This window comes from Rhincodon typus, chromosome 7 (assembly GCF_021869965.1).
Source record: "Rhincodon typus isolate 14 chromosome 7, sRhiTyp1.1, whole genome shotgun sequence".
In the NCBI taxonomy this organism is placed as follows: Eukaryota; Metazoa; Chordata; class Chondrichthyes; order Orectolobiformes; family Rhincodontidae; genus Rhincodon; species Rhincodon typus.
The window spans coordinates 67442927-67460854 of record NC_063338.1 but is presented as its reverse complement, the minus strand read 5'-3'; the positions used below and the strand labels follow the sequence as shown (position 1 = coordinate 67460854).

Genomic DNA, 17928 nt, shown 5'->3' with positions numbered 1-17928 from the left:
CAGATCCTTGAGGTACACCACTAGTAACTGAACTCCAGGATGAACATTTCCCATCAACCACCACCCTCTGTCTTCTTACAGCTAGCCAATTTCTGATCCAAACCGCTAAATCACCCTCAATCCCATGCTTCCGTATTTTCTGTAATAGCCTACCATGGGGAACCTTATGAAACGCTTTACTGAAATCCATATACACCACATCCAACCGCTTTACCCTCATCCACCTGTTTGGTCACCTTCTCAAAGAACTCAATAAGGTTTGTGAGGCACGACCTACCCTTCACAAAACCGTGTTGACTATCCCTAATCAAATTATTCCTTTCTAGATGATTGTAAATCTATCTCTTATAACCCTTTCCAACACTTTACCCATAACCGAAGTAAGGCTCACTGGTCTATCATTACCAGGGTTGTCTCTACTCCCCTTCTTGAACAAGGGGACAACATTTGCTATCCTCCAGTCTTCTGGCACTATTCCTGTAGACAATGACGACATAAAGATCAAAGCCAAAGGCTCTGCAATCTCCTTCCTAGCTTCCCAGAGAATCCTAGGATAAATCCCATCCGGCCCAGGGGACTTATCTATTTTCACACCTTCCAGAATCGCTAACACCTCCTCCTTATGAACCTCAATCCCGTCTAGTCTAATAGACTGTATCTCAGTATTCTCCTCGTCTACATTGTCTAGCTGCTATCAGTTCTGCTGAGTCATTGAACTTGAAACATTAACTTTGCTTTCTTTCCACACATGCAGATACCCCAGCAGTTTGTTTAAATTTGTGCAGTTTATCATCAACCAGCATCATTTCTTCATGACATTTTGAGTGTTTCATTCTGTATGTGTATTTTGCAATACAGTCGGAAATGTTTCGGAGGAAATAGTTAGGAATAATAACTCTTGATTCAATTTTTTTTTGAAGAATGACCCGAAAATTCTGACACAACTTTGCACAAATTTAATGGTTTCGATACGAGTGGTGGGAGGAAATGGAGAAGGTTATAGTAAAGTTGATGGAAACCAAGCCATCAATTGATTACTGTCTGTTGCAGAACCTCTGGTATATTAAGGGAATAGCGTTTATTGGTAATTGACTATTTTATAACATGTAGTATATCACATTAGTCCTTATCTCAATTTCAGGTTTATTGGTTTAAACATGGGCAATCAAAATATTTTACCTCTTGATCATGAGAACTTGATATTGATGCAGTAAAATCATCAGTTGGCCATGTATTTATAACATGCTCTATTGTGATGATGGAAAGCTATCCCGTTTTATCCTTTTTTCCTCATTCCTGCCATCTTTCTTCTGAATTCAGTATTGTTACTACTTTTGGTTGTTTCAAAATTGCACTCATTGGTACAAGTGCAATATGCAAACCAGTGGTTTCTGTTTGGAATTGCCCAGTACCTATTGAAAGCTGTCAGGATGAATTTGTTTTCTTTTTGTTTTTGTGAACTTCTTTAATTTCATTTCAAATTGGTTTTGTTTTTTCCCTTGAACATTTATGTTGTTTTCTAACTTCTTCAAGATGCATTTCCTTTACCTGCAGAGGACAGGTTCCTCCTTCATCTTATGCCTCCTCTTCTAGCACTAATAATCCAAGATCAACAACATTGAGAGAAATATTAAATTGCGGGAGAAAAATGGCTACAATCGTGCAGTTGAAGTGTAAATTGAGGTGAATGCAGTCAAAATGAAGAAAAATCGTATTTTTTTTTATACCAACTTCAATAGAACTTCAGTTATCAGCTGTAAAAATTAAGTACTCCATCATATCACCTTGTGAACACAACCTTCAATTGCATGCAGCTCCAAAGCAGATTCCTAATATTCTGGAGTTGCTCATTGACACATGAATAGGAACATCCTATAAAAACATGTGAATCAAGTATTAACCAGTCAGAATGTAAGAATAAAGACAATTAACATTGAAGAAATCATTGGACCTTTTGGTTTATAAGGATTTTGAATTGAAAGATGACAGAAGGTATGAGTTATAATCTTGACGATTTTAAAGTGTGGCAAGTCCCTAAAAGCTGTCCCGAGCCACTGTTGCTTATTAAATATGGAGGCAGAAATTAAGCACTGAGTTTCAAAATAGACTCAGGTGTCCAGGTACATAAATCATTAAAATGTCAGGCTCAGAAAATAAATTCAAGGTAGTGGGATTCTGACATGTATCAGTAAATTGATTAAAAACTTTCTGAGCCAGGGTCACTGTACCCAAAATGTTAACTCTGATTTTTTTCTTCACAGATGCTGCCAGACCTGCTGAGCTTTTCCAGCAACTTTTGTTTTTGTTCCTGATTTACAGCATCCACAGTTCAGTAATCATAGAATCCCTACAGTGTGGAACCAGGCCATTCGGCCCAACAAGTCCACATCACCCCTTTGAAGAGCATCCCACCCAGACCCATTCCCCATGTCTAACCCACCTAACCTAAACATCCCTGGACACTATGGGCAATTTAACGTGGCCAATCCACCTACCCTGCACATCTCTGGACTGTGGAAGGAAACCAGAGCACCCGGAGGAAACCCACGCAGGCATGGGGAGAATGTGCAAACTCCACACAGACAGGAACCCGGGTCCCTGGCGCTGTGAGGCAGCAGTGCTAACCACTGAGCTACCGTTACTGATAATTCTTTCAGTTTTTATTTAATAAAAACCAAATTTGGTGTTTAAGATTTTTATTATAGCTTTACAGATTCTGTGTTTTGTGACTGAACATTTCTGAACATCTCAGCTCAGAGTGGATATATTTGAATCCGAGAGAGCGAGCAAGGGAGTGTGTCAGCGAGTCACACAGCATGGAGACAGGCCCTTCAGCCCAGCAAGTCTATGCCAACCAATAAACACCAAACTATACTAATCCCATTTACCTGCACTTGGTGCAAAGCCTACTACACCCTGGCATTTTAAGTACTCATCCAGATGCTTCAATATGTACAATTATTTACAAGAATTAAATGCAGTTGCAAGAAGTAACTATAATAATACAGGAAAAGTGAGCTACTTTTCTGTAAAACATTTAGTATTACATGCGGAGACCAACACCGTGCAAATTTACTAGAATAACATCTGGCCTCCAGTGGTTAAGCCAAGAGGAGAGATTATAAAATTTGGGTTGTGTTTTCTAAAATTTAGAACATAACGAAGGTGACGTGATGGATGTTTTCAACTTAATCATACAGCACGGAAACAGACCCTTGGGTCCAAGCTGAACGTGATCCCAAACTAATCTCATCCCACCTGTCTGCTCCTGGCCCATATCCATCCAAACCCTTTCCTTTTCATGTGTTTATCCAATTATCTTTTAAACATTGTAATTGTACCCACGTTCATCACTTCCTCAGGACATTCATTCCACTCGCAAACCACCCTCTGTATTAACTAAAAAGTTTGCCCCTCATGTCTTTTTTTTAAAATCTCTCCCCTTTCACCTTGAAAATGTGCCCCCTAGTTTTGAAATATCCATCCTGGGGAAAAGACAACTGTCATTAATTCTAAGTAACAGAAACAGAAAAGCCAAATTCAGAGAAACACATTCTGCTTGTTGAGGAGTCTAAAACAGTGGAGTTTTTTTTTAAACAAGACTGTTTTATGTGAGATCTTTCATACCAAGGGATATTAATTTAGAGCCAATAATGTAATTTTGAAGTGTAATTACTGTTGGGGAAAGTGCCAACCAGTTTGCATGTTTCCATTTATGAAAACATGCTATGTGCAGATGACTGTATCTTCACCAAGTGTGTGTAAAAGTTAAAAACCCTGTTGTGTAAGTGTCAGTGAAAAGTTCTTAATTTTAAAATGGAGATTGGCTGATCAAAGCCTTAAGAGATATGTGGCAAAGTTAGAGTTAAGCCCTAGGTTAACCTGTTTGAATAGCAGAATAAACTTCAGAACCTCAATGATCTATACCTGTTCCTATGTTTCATCAATAGTCTGATGAGCAATAAATCCCTAAGTTTGTGCTTCAGCTTTTAAGCACATGTGTAGAACTATGGAACAATTAGTTCATCAGCTAGTAACGGCTTGTTAATTTGCAGGCAAAATTTTTGCTCAGTTGAGTGCAACTTCACGAGCATTTGACGTGATTAGTTCGGAGGTAACTTTGACAATCCTGATTTCTAAATGAGTTTTCACCTCATTTTATTATTATTTCTGGCTTTATTTCACTTTGGAAAAAGTGGGCAGTTAATAGGACAGATGCCTGGATGAATGTGTCATGATAATTTCCAACTCATTTGTAAACTGTCACATTAACTTACCAACTTTCTGTTGGAGAGAATGAAACAGTTTTAAGTTTGATGTCAAGATACATATATTGAAGAACTTTTTGAAAAATGCTGTGCCATTGCAGCTATTATGAAAAATTCTAGATGAGCAAAGAATAATGAGATGGCTAACACTTTATATCCTTTTGGATAACATGCATATATAAAGGATAATGTACAATTGCAGTAAAAATTGTGGATTTTAAACTACTTAAACTGTTGAATAGTTCAAAGTTTTTAAATGATGTTATCTCTAGTTTACGATTTTACCTGAAAACACGTAATCCAATTGGATTGTAACTAAGGATATCTGTAAATATCTAACTCAGCACATTTTAATGTGTCCTTTTCTTGTTTTAGTATTTAACACTGTAATGAGTCCAGTGTCACTGTGCAGAATTCTGAATTGTATCACAGAAGAAATTTTGTTGTTCAGTATTGAAATAATACTTAGAAGAAGTAATACATCAAGATGAAAATGGAACAAGTTACTTCATTTGAAGGGGTGACTGGTACATGTTCCAGGCCCTTAAGAGTTTAATTAGTGAATTTTATCTACTTAATTTTTATTTGTTGGCTATAACAATGAACACCTGTACTCTTTCTCAATTCTTTACATTTGAAAATTGTATTAATGTTTTTACATTGGTATTCAAATTTTCATGAATCCAACAGAAACATTATTTTGAAGATCTTATGATCCCAGCTGATGTCATGACAGGGCAAGTCAGATCCCAGACTGAAATCTGGCTATGTATGTTACTTTTAATAATGATTTTAAGAAGATGCCCTTTCACTGAAGCACAAACGCTCAATCCTGCAGAGTTGAGTTGAGCAACAAGACAGAAGTTTATTACGCAAAAGAAATGAGGATTAAAATTTAAAGATTTTGAAACACACCGTAAGATACAGTTACATTAATCTGAGAAGCACTCCTTTTCCTGTACTCCCAACAGAGAGAATTCACATTCTCGCTCTCGCCCCTGCAGTCTCTCGCCCTCTCTTGCTCTCAAATGGATTGACTTGGCTATGGCTCATTTCCTGGTCAGAAGAATCCAATAACTTCTTCCATGCTTTGTCACATAAGTGAGCTGAGGCTTTCTCAGCTTCACATAATGTGTTCAGGGTTTTAATCAAACACTTGTGGCATGGAACTTTTTTTAATATATTCATTCATGGGATGCAGGTGTCACTGGCTAGACCAGCATTTATTGCCCAGAGAGCAATTAAGAGCCAACCACAAAGCTGTGGGTCTGGAGTCACATGGTAAGGGTGGCAGATGTCATGCCATTCCCAAAAGGGCATGAATGAAGTAGATGGTTTTTTCCTCACCATCCTCAATGGTTTCATGGTCATTGTTAGACTCCTAATTACAGATTATTACTGTGTTCATATTCCACCATCTGCCATGGTGAGATTCAAACCTGGATCCCTCAATTAATAGTCTAGTGATAATACCACTAGGCCATCACCTACTAGTAAACCAAACTCCTGACAGTAAGTAACCTCTTCTGTAACAGTCTTAAATTACTTTGCTTTCTCAGGAGAAACACCCACATTTTTATACCTCCAGGTTTGGCCAAATATCTGCAAACTACCCAAGCTGGAGCTAAAAAGTTTTATCTTTTATCCTATGGTTTTTTTTCCATAAGCTCCAAAAAAATGGCAATTTTGTTTTTTATCTGAAAGCCCAAAGCATATGACTGTTTATTTCAGACTGTCACAATATACTTAAAGCCGCTTCACACTTGAGGAAATCTATCTCAAATACTGATTTGATTTTTTTTTTTAATCATTGTGGCTGCAGAGCAACTTGCAAGTTGATCATTAAACTCCTCCAGATGCACACAAAACCCATATACTGCTGGTCCAAAATTCAAAAATGCAAATAATTATGTTAAATTACATAAATCTCTCACACCTTGCATTACAATTGTTACGTGCTTTTTCTCTTGTGTTTCACAAAAGATTGTGTATTAGCAGTTCCCAGAAAGAATTTTCTGATGTTGAACGATGTATTTGTATACTTAGGTGTGAATCAGACTCTGTGCGTTTTTTTAAAATTGGTACTTTCTTGCTCAAGGATTCATCAATTTTTAAATTGAATCATCCTTTTTGGTCTTGATGAGCAAATACTGTGGTATATCAGATTGTGTAGGCTTCACTTAACTACGTATATGGGCATAGAAGAGAGGTTGATTCTGGAAGGATTATTTTTGGCTGGTTGTTGACATGTCTAAAAGAATCTAGCTTCAATATTTTCTATTGAATTTGAACATTTTAAATTATCTTGGATTAATATTTTTATGTTAATATAGTATATTTCTTCCTTTTTAGGTGTTTGGGAATGATTTACTTCATTGGTGGAAGACATATTCAGACCAGGGCTCCACACTGGTGATAAGGACATGGGACTCCTTTTGTCAACTTCCAGCAGGCTCAGTAAAGTTGACCTCCTGATCAGCAGCACTAAGGGCAAATCTTGGTTTGGTTTATTACCTCATTGCCACAGAAACAAAACTGTCAAAGGCTGAAGGTAAATCTGGAGCCTAAACTGCAGATCAGAGTGTATGTTACTGCATTAGTACAGAATAACAAAAATGAGCTGCTAGAGGTAAACTCTTTTAAATATTAAAGGATAAAACAAATGTAGGTTAATTGCTGTAAAAGAAATTAAATAGCACCTCAAGTGGATTTTAATATTCACCATATTGTCTGTTTTGTACATTGGAATTGAAGAAAGACAGTTACCCCATGCATTCTCACTTTCCATCCTTGGGCAGTTTTCCCTTTGTAAGTGAAGCAGTCTGTCCTCATTTGGGAAAGACATTGCACATTCAGCAGTTCTGTCAAAAATTACTCTCCAACCCCTTGTGGTTTCCAGGACTCTGGCTTGAGCTTTGATATTACCATTAATGAAATGGTCTAATTCTGTTATTAATATTGTTTTATATACAGTCATCGTCTTTCTTTTCCTCACAAGTCCTTGTATCACTTTAAAGAAATCAGTCAATACTCTGAAATCCTCTTCTGCAGTTTAATCCTTTTCTTGATATAGTTTTCAACTTGAGCCTTTACATTGCTTTCAACCTAACTCTTACCACCTGGATTCATGTGGATTATTGCTTGTTTTGTATATCCCCAATGCCTCAGATATTTGTTGTTTGTTTTTGTTTTCTTTGCCGTGAATAATCTTTGAGGGGATTGGAGTATCATGCCTCTCACAGATCCCAACATGAAATATCAAATCTGTTCTCATCCTTGATGCACGCAAGCCAGAGATCATTTTTGTTGCGATCCTAAACCCAGGACTGTGCTTTGTTTTTGGTATTGCAGTGCACATTGGATAACACAGTATTTTTTTCTTCTCACATCTCGTAGTTGGAACCATTTTCTCTCCCCTGTCTCTGTCTCTGTGTCTCTGTCTCTGTCTGGCATGCCCTGCCCCAAAAATCTATTTCATGTCAGAGTTAAATGGGCCTAAGTTCATAACATGTTTAGGTTCAGCTGAAAACAAATAAAAGGAAGACTCTATTTGTGTGTTGATGTGTTGTACTATCCAGTGGTAGTACATGTGTTTTGCCACATGAAAGATCATATTATAAATTCCACTTGTAAGCTCTTGTCTTTCTGTTCAGGTGGACATAAAAGATTACATTGCACTATTGAAAGAGCAGGGAGTTCTCCTGGTATCCCAGCCAACATTTCTCCCTCCTCAAACACCACCAAAAATAGATTAATTTGCTGTTCTTCATATTTGCTGATTGTGCACGGCAACATCTCATAATGTGGATGTCACATTTGCTCTTTAGGCCGTGGTAAGATGGAATCAACCAGTGTAGATCTTTGTGTATTGCAAGGTAGTCATCTATAACGATCATGAATATACGAGGAGAAGGGAAAAGGGCACAGTTGGTAGAAGAACGAAGCAGAAATGATGACTTGGGAAATTGGCTGTAATTAAGATAAGTTTAGGTTTAATCAAATGGGCCAAAGCTAGCATTAAAGTAGAGTCCACTAATCAAGTGCAACAAATTTCTGCATTTTGTTATTTTTCTCCATGTGCAAATATAATCATGTAATAAATATTTGTTTTTCTTACTGTATTTGAAATTGCAAATCTTATGATTCAAACTAAAATGTTAACTTATGTTTTGAGCTCTTAGAAAACAAGCTTTATCAAGCACCAAATGTATTGTTCACCACATGAATATTTGTAGTACTGGTAATGGGTCTACACCATGTAAATTGAAATTGAACTTGTGCAATTTCAATTTGATGTTAGAAAAGGCAGTACATGATCAAGAATAGGCCATTAGTGCTTTCAAGTTTGTTCAACCATTCAGTTAGATCCTGGCTGATCTGTGCCTCGACTTATTTTTTCCATTTGTTTCTTACCTTCTAATATCCTTATCACATAAAATCTTAGTCTTGAAAATCTTAATTTTAAAAGGCTGTATCTCAGCCATCTGGATTAATAAGAATTTCAAATGTTCACTATCAGCTCATTGAAAACAAAATGCTACTCACACAAGCATGTATTTGCTCCCACTGCAATTGCAACAGGCTAGCGCTCACTAACCACGTAGCCACAGTATCTGCGACATTACTGTGAGCTGCTTGTTTTTGAAAATTTTCCATGCATGTCAATCCAGATTCACCAGAGAACCACATCGCCCATATCTGATTTGCTGCATTGGAAAGTTTAACAAATTTGCCTTGATTAATGTTTTTTTAAAAGCTCACATTTACAGCGCTTACATTTATAGTGCATGCAAAACCATTGACACAGCAAAGCCCTGAGTGTAGCAGCGAACAGGGTAGTAAGTGAAGTGAAGCATGGGCTAGCAAGTGGTAGGTAGTAATGTGCACAGACACTGACATCAGATATCCTTTTTTCAGTGCTCTGGGAACAACAGTCACAGAAACTTCCTGTTCCAGTGCGCTGAGAGTGCACAGTGATGACATCAGAGCTTAGACTTCCTGTTCCAGTGTGTTGGCAGGTGATGATGTGAACTGTACCAAATGGATTTTAATGGTTCAAAGAAGTGACTCACTACCAATATCTCAACATGCTCTGAATGAGTTTCTTACTTTTTAAAAAGTAGATTTGTCTTTTTATTACTTATTGAACAGCTGGATTGCAGCTTTTAATAATTTGTGTATACTTATCTAAATCCTTTACTTTTAGGCAGGGCCTAAACTCTTGCCATTTAGAAAGTACATTATTTTTCTCCACATTGACATATCCCATAATTTTAATCCATTTACTCACTCAGTCTAAGTATGTCACTTTGTAACTTTCTGTTTCCATTAATATTATTTAACATGCTTTCTAATCACCTGCAAACTTTGGTATCCAGTTAATTTTCCCTTTGGCTCATTCATATAGATGGTAAAGAACTGAAATCAAGTGCAGATACCTTGGAGAATGCCACTTGTAAAGTCCCCCTGACAAAATATTCCCTTTATCCCCAGTCTTTGTTTCTTGCCTTAAGTCAGTGCTCCTTCATTTCTCCTCTCTTTGTTGAAACCTTATCAAATGCCTTTTGGAAGGTCATATCGTTGACATCATTTGGCACCCTCAATCCAGATGCTTAAAAATCGTCTGGATTCTTCAGACATGGTCATTTTTTTAAAAAATCCTTTCGGTTTACACATACGAGTGTTTGGCTTTTTCTGAAGGATTTTGTGGTGTATTGTCCACTTGCTTTATGGGCTGAGCAGATTACTTCTTTCTCTTAACTTATCCAAAACTGTTGTAAGTAGAAAACCACCAACAAAAAAAAATACTCTTCTTCTCAGTGATAGTAGCAGCAAATAGAGGAAATTGACGGCATCTGATCAGTCATCCAAGAAAAAAATACTGTCAACCATATAGGAATAAGTGATAACAATAAATGTGTATAACACAAATAGTTCAGTTGGCAGTGGTTAAAATGGTAAATTATTAATGGAATGCTATCAGTTTATGGTAAATGAGCTGCTGCCATTATGCGAATTGTTTTTTGTGGTATCTGTCTGAGGAGGATTAATGACATCAGCAACTTTTGCATTCACAGGACACCTGACAACACTTAGTAGCCAGTATATAATTTTTGCAATTGACTACTTCTGTACAGAGAAAGAGAAACAACATTACTCCTTTTTCAGAAAGAGAAGAGATTATCTGTGTATGCCTAAAAACAAAGATTAAGATTTTAAGATTAGTTGTGGATTGTCAGGATGAACACATGATCAAACAGCCTTTCCCCTTTTTGGTTCCCCTGTTCTGAGTTTTGTAAGGCTAAGTCTTGTGTTACAGTAAGGATCTGCAGGGACGGTGCAGAAACTGCTGACACAATTGCTGGATGTGAGCATGTTACTTCTTCCAGCTGGCCTCTGGTTGTAACCTTTGTTGTGTTATTGCTTGTACAATTGAATTTCTCCACATCACAATTGGTATTAAAGGTGACAGTTATAGGAAATTGAGTTAACTGACAGCTGCTTTGTTAGTAGCTGTGTCATTTAATATTCACCTCTTGCATGAGAATACTGGATCGTTGTCCTGCCACACTTCTTACCCTGTTATCACTCCCTGTGTTCAATAAGTGCATATTCAGAAAGGTTGTCTGTGGAAGCAAGTTCAGAGAGAGTAATAAATCCTGAGTTGCAAGCTCTTTTTCTCTCATGCCACTTGTATATTAAAAATTACTTCCTATTTAGCTATTTTTCTTTTAAAAACCATAGGGTAATGTTGGAAACATCCAAGACTTTGATCAAAAGCTCCCAGATTGGGTCATGAATTCACCCAAGGTCTCATAGTAAAAATTCCAGGATCCTCTCTTTAAGTAGGCTTACATATGGAACTTCAATCAAATAGCTTAAGAAAATTCAAGTTAATTATAACAACTGGGTAACCTAAAACGCACTTTGCAGGAATGTTTATCCATGTGAACATAACTATCAAAAAAAATATAAAAGATCCTAATGTTAAATATTACTTCATTGGAATAATTCACTTTCTAGATTTATGTTCTTTTTATACAATCCTCTGTCCTAACCTCCAGTCTTTGCAAGTTGGGAAGGTGCCAATAATTATACTGGACTTGAGCTTCACAGCCTATTCAAGGTCTTGCAAGCTACGTTACTATGGAAAAATGAACTCAGCCTGACCATATCTTCATAGTACTTTTAATTACTTGGGCTGCTGAGGTGCTACCACCAGTTGCAATGCGCCTCTGCAACCATGGTTGCGATGAGCTACTGTATCCCAACCTGGGATTATCCTGATTTTTTGGACTAATCAATTTGATCAGATGTTAAAATTCAAGTTATCATTTGCTGTTGACCTTATAATTTGCAACATGATTTCCATACCACAAGTCTTGTTTAAGTAACAAGTTAGCTTTCTGTAGTCCCCTCAGTATTAAAACCTCTCATCCTTGACTTCATCTTAGTAAATTATTTCTGATGCTGTCCAGCTTTTTCATTAATTGTATCCAGAGTTGGATGCGTTAGTAAATCTGAAGTTACTGAGAGTTTGCGCAGCTTTACATTATCTTTGTTTTTGTCTTAATGTTCCTTGTTTATTAAATCCTATGTACCCAACTTTATTTTTTTAAGCTTCATTCACTTTCACAATTGTTTTTTGAGTCCCTGTGTCTCACTGTTGTTTCACGGCTTTTAAAATTTTGCCCTTTGGTGAATGTCTTCTCATTGTTCATCTTCCCAAAATACTACATGTCCTATTTCTCGGCATTAAATTCCATCTGACATCACACTGTTCAATTTAGTAACCCATCTATCTTTCTGAATTCTATTACAGTTGACTTCATGTTTGATATTACTATGTACTCTTTTATAGTCAACAAATTTATTGTTATGCTCTCTCTACCCAAGTATATTCCCGTGATTGTGAAGAGCAATAGTGCGCATTGTACTGATTTGTAAAGATAGGCAACAGAATTGTTGATTGCTATCTTGTATCAAACTCTTGTCCTGCCAATGTCTCTTCACTACAGTCGTCATTCATTTGTATCAGTGTTCCTCTATTGGTTTGATATGTTATTAAATATGTTTTGAAAATCCAATTTCTACAACATTCCTTTTATTTATATTTTTGATGTTTTCTCAAATAATTGTATTGAGGTTGCTGAATTAAATTTTGAATGCAATACTTAACAGTAATTTTGCAGTATCATGACTGTCCATATTTGAGGTTTGTAGAATAAAAAAATTTAACCTAGGAGGAAAATTTGTTCTGTAACTTGAAGCTGGTGTTGTGTACCTTGCAGGTTCCACGTTTTCAGTAGAATGCAGAGTAAACTTGTCTAATGAGGATGTCTGATACTAGTGTTATAAAAGAAGAAGCTGAAGCAATGAGGGCGAAAGAAAAGTCCCTTAAACAGTCATCATTATCAGAAAGTCTGGTAAAATCAGAAAGCCATGAGCCAAAAGCAGGAGAAAAGAATGAAAATTGTATGGATAACAGAATTGACTCTCAGGTAAGAGCTGTTAAGCATATCGATGACTGACTCCGAGAGTTTAGGTCAGCTGTTTCAGTTTTGTTATGAGTATGAAGTAGTTGCATGTTAACATGCAATATATATTTGTAAAATAATTTTTGCCCCTAATGACATTTGAAAATGATTTGTTTGGAGTCTGTTTTCAATGAACAGATTTTGAGTACTCTTAACATGTTTCTCGGGCTCACCTTCAAATGTTTCAATACAACTCACTTGTACGTCTGCTTGGGGTTAACTGACAAACGTACAGCCCCAAATTTAGTTTTACAAAATATGCATTTTAGTTTTGGTGTACAACCTTTTGTGTAATTAATAAAACACATGGCTGCTATACTAAATAGTTGGGCAGTGACATTTGACAAAAACATTTACCACATTTATGTTGCTTTCTCAGATGGAGTTTAACAATGTTAGCTGTTTAGAATGAGGTATCCTTTTTAATTCGGGCGTAAAAAATTGTTAGACACAGCACAAGGTTAGGCTAAAAAGATTTAGAACACAGACCAAGAGAGAATTATTTTCGGGGCTATAGATTTTACTGCCTATGACAGGTTGAGACAGGAATTACGTCGATATTCAAGATTCAACTGGAAAGTAGGTAAACAAAGGACATTGAATGGATTTGGAAACGAGCATGTAATTTACTAGGAGGCTATTGGCCCATTTGGAGGGTCAATGTATAATTGTGCATGTGCCTTTTTCTTATAATTTGTTGTACCTCTGTATCTGTGACTATGCATTATATCAGAAGATGCTAGTATCTGCACAATCCTTGTTCAAATGTGCGAAGCTTAGTGAAGTTTAACCATTAAAATCTTTTAGACATTTAAAATGCAAAAAGGGGGCAGTTGTGTTATTTACCCAGGTACATCGCATGTTGAACCCTTTGGGCACTGCTTTTACCACATTATCCCTGCGTGTTTAATTCTTTTTATTTATGATTTCAAATGTGTTCTAATAATTCATGGAGCACTGTATTTTAGATTTATTTGAGAGAGTAAGATATAAAATATCATTGATAATAACAGCAAGTTGAAATACTTTTTAATGTTGTCAAGTATTAATAGGTGCTTTACAGGAGCATTATTAAACAAAGGTTGACAGATACCAAATAAGCTGAAAGCCCAAGCAAAGAGTTTTTTTTTAAAGGAACATCTTCAGTAAGGAGAGGTGGAGAAATTTGGGATGAAGGTCAGAGGCCACATAGGTGATATATAAAAGGGAGTTGATGTGAGTTATGAATCCAGGCAGCAGCGTTTAGAATGAGCTTAGGTTTATGGACTGAGAGAGTAGTTGAGAATGGGTGTTACAAAAACTTGTATTAGGATTTCAAAGCTGAAACAGGCAGAGACATACAGTTGTACAGGGTAAAAGTAAATGGTGTTGAAGATAGAGAGAATGAGGTCTGCAACTCAGCTCAGGATCAGCCAGGATTCTGAGTTTGCCATGTTCATTTCAGGTTGGCACGGGTGTTAAAAAAGGGCACAAAATCAGTGGTGAGTGCATGGAATTATGGAAGGGCCAAAGAAATATTTTGGATCTTGACGATGTTTATTTGGAGAAAGTCAGAATGGATCTGGGACAAGAAGTTGGTCAACACGACAATCAATGGGTGGACTAAGAGAAATGATGGTGAGATGGAACTGGGTGGACTAAGAGAAATGATGGTGAGATGGAACTGGGTGCCATTAACATACATGTCGAATCTGATGTTTGCTTTGAAGTAACATATTCAAGAGGCAAAATATGGATGAGAAATGGGAGGATGTCAAAGAGAGCCTTACAGGAGACTTCAGATGTCATGTTGGAGGTGATGGCCTAGTGATTTTACCACTGGACAGTTAATCCAGAGACCCAGACAATGTTCTGGGGACCCAGGTTCAAATCCTGCCACGGCAGATGGTGGAATTTGAATTCAATAAATATCTGGAATTAAGAATCTAATGATGACCATGAATCCATTGTCGATTGTTGCAAAAATCCATCTGCTTCACCAATGTCCTTCAGGGAAGGAAACTGCCATCCTTACCAGGTCTGGCCTACATGTGACTCCAGATCCACAGCAATGTGGTTGACTCTTAACTGCCCTCTAGGCAATTGGGGATGGGCAATAAATGCTGGTTTAGCCAGTGACGTCCACATCCTACGAATGAATAATGAAAAAAAATGGTACCAGGTGAGATTAAAAGTAATCTTGAAGTTTCGCCACACATAGCAACTTGCAAATTTTTTTTTACATTAAATGTGAATACCTTTACTACTGTCAACTGGTGGATCATTTTTGTCCTCTTCAGTATTAGTTTTCACTGCATATTAAAAGGCCCTTCAGCCTATCATTTCTGCACCAGTCATCAAGCAACTAGCTATTCTAAAATAGCTTTGTATGCTATGGAATTTCAAGTGCTCATCTAAATGCATCTTCAATGTCTTCAACAAGAAGACCAGAGGAGATAGGCTTACTTCTGAATTCTTTCAGCCCATCGAGTCTGCTCCACCATTCACTGAGATTATGGCTGATTTGATAATCCATAATTCCATTTTGCTTTTGCCCTTTGAACTTTGAGCAAAGAACAGCACAGCACAGCACAGGAACAGGCCCTTCAGCCTACGAAGCTGCCCGAACACCTGACGCTTTTCTAAACTAGAAACCTTTTACCCCTATGCAGTGGTATCCCTCTATTCCCTACTTATTCACGTACCTGTGAGGTGCCTTTTGAACATTGCTTTTGTATCTGCTTCAGCCACCTCTTCCAGCAGCACATTCCAGGCACTTGCCACCCTCTGTTTCAAAACAAAAACTTGCCTCTCTCGTATCCTTTAAACTTTCCACCTTTTACGTTAAATCTGTGTCCTCCAGTAATTGACATTTCTACTCCGGGAAAAAGACACCAAATATCAATTCACTCTATGCCTGTCATAATTTTATATACTACTTTCGGGTTGCCCCCTCAACCTCTATTCAAGTGAGAACAAACCAAATTTGTCCAATCTCTCCTCATAGCTAATACCCTCCAAACCAGGCAATATCCTGGTAAACCTTTTCTGTACCCTCTCCAAAATCTCCACATCTCAAATATTTTTATACTCTATGCTTTAATTTTTATATTCTGTGCCTCAACCAATGAAGGCAACTTTGCATTCTTGACCACTTTATCCGTTTGTGTTGCCGCCTTTAGGAAGCTGTGACCTGTATGTCTAGATCCCTACATATGCTAATGCTTCTAAGGGTTCTGCCATTTACTGTATACTTCTCTCCTGCATTAGATCTTCCAAAATGCTTCACTTTCCATTTATCTGCCCAAATTTCCAACCTATTGATATTCTGGCAATCCTCCTCACTCTCCACAGGTCCCTACTCTTTGTAATCTACAAATTTACTAATTAGGACACCGATGTTCTCCTCCAAATCAATATTACAAACAATAGGGGTCCCAGCACTGATCCCTACAGAGCACCATTGGTCACAGATCTCCAGTCAGAAAAGCACCCCTACACTGCTACTCTGTCTTCTATGACCAAGCCAGTTCTGTATCCATCTTCATATAACTCACTGCAGGTCCCATATGACTTCACCTTGTCAAAAGCCATTCTAAGTTCTATGCAGACAATATCAACTGCCTGCCCTCATCAGTCATCTTTGTCACTTCCTCAAAAATCTCAACCAAAGTTGCGATATGACCTACTCTGCACAAAACCATGCTGCCCATCACTAATAAATCCATGTTTTTCCAAATGTGAGCAAATCATGTCCCCAAGAATCTTGTCCTCCAATAATTTGCCAATCAAAGATGTGAGGCTCACCAGCCTGTAATTTCCTGCATTATCCCAGTTGACCTTCTTAAAGAGAAAACTTTGGCTTTTCTCCAGTCTTCTGGGATCTATCCTGTGCCTAAAAGTACAAATATTTCACTTAAGGCCCCAGCAATTTTCTCTCTCCCTCCCTCAGTATTCTGGGATAGATCTCATCAAGTCCTGGGGATTTGTTGACTTTAATGCTTTTCAAAATCCCCAACACCACCTCCTTGACATGCCTTAGAATATTAACATACCCCTGTCTACATGTCCTTCTCCCTTGTCCTTGAGTGGACTTCCCCCTTTCCCTAGCTAAATTCCTGCACGTTATATACATATAAAACATTGGGATTTTCCTTAATCCTGTTTGCCAAGGACATTTCATGGCCCCTTTTTAGCTTTCCTAGCTCTTTGTTCTTTCCTGCTGTCTTTATATTCTTTGAGTTCTCTGTCTGTTGTCGGTTTTGTTTGACTCCCTTAATACCTCAGCCTTAAATATACTTAATATCCAGCTTCAACAGCCCTCTGTGGTAATAAATTCCACAGATTAAGTACCCTCTGAGAGAAGAAATTCCTCATCATCTCTGCCTTTGCCTTGGACATGCAACCCCTTATTCTGAGATTATACCATCTGGTCCCAGATTCTCCCACAAGGGGAAACAACTTTTCTGCATCTACCCTGTCAAGATCCCCCAAGAATCTTATTATGTTTCAATAAGATTGCCTCTCATTCTTCTGTATTCCAATGATCACAGATGCAATCTACTCAGCCTCTCCCCATAAGGCAGTCCTGGTATCAGCCGAGTGAATCTTCACTGGACTGCCTCCCGTAGCGTCTCTTGACCAAAACAGAAATGTGTCGTGTTCTGCAAGTAAATATTTGTAACTTTAACAACTTGCAGACGGTACATTGTATTGACATTGGTGTAGTAAGATCAAGATTTCCACCATTTTAAAAAAATTAAAACTTTTGAGCTGCAGTAGATTATGCACAACTGTTATGCATCAGGGAATGGTACTGGTGTGGCATTGACTAATAATCCAGCAGCCTAGGCTATAATCCCTTGGGAACATCTGTTTAAATCCCACCTTCGCAGCTGATCAAATTTAAAATCAGTTAACAAAATCTGGAATTGTAAGTGGCTCTGTTAATAATCACCTTAAAACTGTGTTCAACTGCCGTAAAACTCCATTTGGTTCGCTATTGGCTGTTATAGCAAGGAAATTTGCATTCCGTCTGGTCTGGCGTACATACAACTCCAGACAGACGGTGCAGAGATAGTAGGAACTGCCGATGCTGGAGAATCTGAGACAAACAAGGTGTAGAGCTGGATGAACACAGCAGG

The 17928-nt window shown here is 37.6% G+C and overlaps 1 long non-coding RNA gene across 1 annotated transcript in view; it reads left to right on the top strand.

Moving 5' to 3' along the window:
- The first annotated feature begins 5149 nt into the window (after nt 1-5149).
- The window catches only part of LOC125483496, an 18550-nt gene continuing 5771 nt past the window's right edge, over nt 5150-17928 (top strand). Inside the window, exons 1-3 of the long non-coding RNA XR_007262460.1 lie at nt 5150-5184; nt 6621-6819; nt 12560-12769. This is a non-coding gene — a long non-coding RNA (uncharacterized LOC125483496). The remainder of the gene's footprint in view (nt 5185-6620; nt 6820-12559; nt 12770-17928) is intronic.